This window comes from Aplysia californica, unplaced genomic scaffold (genome assembly GCF_000002075.1).
Source record: "Aplysia californica isolate F4 #8 unplaced genomic scaffold, AplCal3.0 scaffold00119, whole genome shotgun sequence".
NCBI classification, from domain to species: Eukaryota; Metazoa; Mollusca; class Gastropoda; order Aplysiida; family Aplysiidae; genus Aplysia; species Aplysia californica.
The window spans coordinates 190,288-194,396 of NW_004797389.1; the positions used below are offsets into that span (position 1 = coordinate 190,288).

Here is a 4,109-nt window from a genome sequence, read left to right on the forward strand (position 1 = left end):
TTGTGTGTGTGTGTGTGTGTGTGTGTGTGTGTGTGTGTGTGTGTGTGTGTGTGTGTTCTTTCTCTGAAGGCAGACCGGTGCTAGCACTCGCAATTGAAATACATAGGCCTCTTCTTGGACATGCACAGTTCACGGGTTATTTTCTAGTACTACTACGAGCCAATTTAATGCTTCCACTTCATACAATGCGACCTAAGAAGTTGGCGTTATATTAGGCAAAGCGCTATAGACCGACAGCACCTTGCCAATCAAATTTTTAAAATTTAATCTGGGCCAGCCAGATTTGTATTTGTGGATGGGACAAAAGGTAACGTTTTAATTGGCACAATTCGACCAAATTCGTCTAAATTCGATTGTGAACTTCAAAATCAAACGTGCCTGTTTTTTAAGGTTTCGGGTGTACCAAATCATGCCAAGAAGCTTAGTCATTCTACATGAAAGCCCCATGAGATTGATTTCTTGGCTTCGAAATTTCAAGACAAAATACCCAACACCGAAGTTCTCAAAAATAACTAATGCCGAGAGTCTGTTTTCTTAATTCAAAAAGACTCAGCTTAGCTGGGCTAGCCTCACCATTATATATATCACCCTTGAAAGCATGATAAGCACTTTTCATTTTTGTTCACAAAATGGAAAAAAAATGAAATGAGAGCTGTGATGAAATTCCTTCATATCCAAGAAAAAACAAAACACGGTCTGTACACAATGAAATGTCAGTAGTGTTTGGACCATAGAGATATCTGCCCAAGCTATGATGTGGTCAAATATTGGTGCAAGCTATTCAAATGTGGTAACATGTCCATTGAAGACAACCCTCGAAAAGGTCGCCCTATCTCACTTCAGCCGTGACTGAAGACAATGTTTCAAAAGTAAAGAAGATTGTACTGAATGACAGGCGCGTTACTCTCGGTCAACTTTGTATGGAAACTGGCTTGAGCTATGAATCTGTTGAGACAATTCTTCATGACCATTTGAATATATGTCGAAAGTGTTAGCAAGATGGGTAAAGAACAGACATATCAGTCAGCAAATGATTGACATGTTTGATGAAGATTCTGACAACTTTTTGACCGTTTAGTAACATGACAGTGGGTGAAAGCTGGGTCTATCACTTCGACCCTGAGTCAAATTATGCGTCAAAGCAATGGAAAACACCATCTTCCCCCAACCCACAAAAAAGCCAATGTGTAGAATTCATCTGGCAAGGTGGTTGTTATCGGTGTTTTGGGATCAGGATGGGATAATACTTACGGAATATCTACAAAAGGGTCACACTATCACAGGGGACTAATATTCAGACTTGTTAAAGAGATTGAAGGTAGCTCTGGAGGAAAAACGACGAGGCAAACTGAGGAAAGGTGTCTTTTTGCTTCATGACTTGCCCGGCGCACGCGTCGCGTTAGGCGATATCCACTGCTGAGGAATGCGGGTATGAAATATTGCCACCAGAGCTGTTAAAGTACTTTAAAAAAGGTATTTAAGTACAAATTTTAGTACAATCTGAAATATGTGCTTAAGTACAGTAAAAGTACTTTCCTGTAAAATGTACTTGAGTACAAGTACTTTTTAAAAAAAGTACTTATGAGTACATTTTGAGTACTTTCTGCTAATATGCTAAAATACTTCATTGCTAATGCAAAACATCATATTGAATAACATATCCTGTATATTTGACAAATTAGTCCATGTATTACTAAAAATGCGAACAGTATACAAAGCCTTTGAATATTCGCAATGAACGTAGGTGGAAATGGTCCGTGAAATTGAAAAACAAAACAAAAAACAAACAGACGCAACTAGTGAGTAGGTGATATTAGGAATAGAACTTGTTTGAGCAAGACAATATGATCAAATGTAAGTCAGTCCTTGAGGTCGGAAAGTAGGAAAAGTATCCAAATTGGAAAATGTGGAGACAAAGTTGCTCTTAAGAAAACATAAAATTGATGAAAATGGCCAGCAAAGAAAAGGAAAAGGCACGAACCTCAAAAAGAGTGTGTTTGTTTAAAATTAGGTAGCCTAAAAAATGGTTAGATACACTGAGAACTCAGTTTCAGTTTCAATTCATTATAATAATAGTGGTAAGACAGATTTTGGTCACACTGTGTAGTCCACGGCGCCCACGGCAAAACAAAATACATGTAGTTTACTACAGTCTAGTAAGTGTAGTGTAACCAAAGATTCTCTATTACAGTAGTCTCCGCCTTAGATCCCAGTGCTCGGGAGCAAGGGAAATACGGGATCTTAGCCGACGAAGCCAAGGAAGAATCTACAGTGACGTGACCCATGAACTGACTCAGGTAAAAGGTGGGTTTATGACAGATGACGAGCAAAGAGTGGTTAACCTTGATGACCAATCACAGTGATATGGTGGCATGAGGCATGCCATACATACACTCATTAGCCTATCGAGAGTCTCGAGATCTTTATCTACGTTTATCCAGTTTCCCCTTCCCTTTACCTGTCCAAAAATGTTACCCTTCCATCTCTGATTGTCCCTCCGCCTTTGCCGTTACGCACCATTACGTCTCACAACGTTGTGACCACACCAAATTAAAATTCAGACTGTCTCGCAAATTCGGGAATAGAGAAAAACTGTCTTCAAGGGTAAGGGAAGAGTTCACAGTTCGATGTGATCCTGCCGGGTGCGAGCTTGTAAGCCCTACCCACCCTGCGAGTGATGTAAGTTTAGGGGGCGAGCTCAGATGCGAGTGCGATGTTCGGGGAATTGAAACACATCGGTCAGTTCACACCTCGGTGTGATCCCGTCTGGGGAAAACATTGTACCGTTTCATGGAGTTTTACAACGCTTTGTGATCACATTCAGGAGAGTGGCTGATCTTTGACGCGACGGGCGTTCTTTGATCTCGACTCTTGGTTGATCGGCTGTGTCCGCCCTGGTGTTTGTTCCGTAAATTATGATCAGAAATGCCGGCACTTACTCTTTCATTAAGTGTCAAAAGTACTCAAAATGTACTTTAAAAATACTCAAAAGTACTTTTATAAAAAGTATCGGAGTAGAGTAAAAGTACTGGTTCTCAAAAATGTACCGGAGTACAGTAAAAGTACCGAAAATTGTAACGTAAGTACAAGTACTCCGTTACAACCAGCTCTGATAGCCACACCCACCGTATTCCCCCGACTTAGCACCTCCAGAGTTTGTTTTTTTTAATTCTCAAATTTGAAGAAACACATGAAAGGCAGAAGATTTGAAACAGATGATGACGTCGTAAACGAAGCGGAACACTTTATTAAAAGGCAAAATCGATGATTTTTTCTAAAGGACTTTTCAAGGTCATTCATCGCTGGCAAATATTATGTGTTCTTGCGGCTGGTGACTACATATATAGAGAAATAAGTGTCTACATACCAGATTTCAAGTTCGTAGCTCCACTCCTTTATACTCAGGTAAAAAACGTATTGATATCCCCTCGTGTGTGTGTTGTGTCACGACACGGTGGAATCAGGCTCTCGTCAATTTTGGGGCATGTAGAGTTATTGGTATCATCTTAAAGCTTGTGATTTTCTTGCTTTGTAAGAAAAAAAAAATCCATTTATCTTGAATAGAAATCCAGCTTTAGTTCCGGTATCCTCGGGCAGCAGTCACGGGAGGCAGCAAGTCATGCAGGGCTTCACGAATAAGAAACGCGCGAAACCAAGAGAGAAGCCCGCAAGCTGGGCACATCCTTAATTGGAAATGAAGCTTTAAATTTTTTAATGCTCAAAATATGGCAAAATTTACTCTGTCAGATAGGGTCTCATGCCTCAGAAGCCACTGGTGATCGCATCTTTGATTCATATATTTTACGTGAGAAATGTTTGATATCCTCCTCTTCGGATCCATTGATCATCGTCAGATCTTGACGGACGAATAGTAGTAGTAGTAGTAGTAGTAGTAGTAGTAGTAGTAGTAGTAGTAGTAGTAGTAGTAGTAGTAGTAGTAGTAGTAGCAGTAGTAGTAGCAGCAGTAGTAACACTAGTAGTAGTAGTAATAGTAGTAGTAGTGGTGGTAGTAGAGTAGTAGTAGTGGTGGTAGTAGAGTAGTAATAGTAGTAGTAGTAGTAGTAGTAGTAGTAGTAGTAGTAGTAGTAGTAGTAGTAGTAGTAGTAGTC

At 40.0% G+C, this 4,109-nt stretch overlaps 1 long non-coding RNA gene across 1 annotated transcript in view; it reads right to left on the minus strand.

The window, feature by feature from the left end:
* LOC106011452 overlaps nt 1-4,109 on the minus strand; it is a 179,759-nt gene that overhangs the window by 174,570 nt on the left and 1,080 nt on the right. The window lies entirely within an intron of this gene.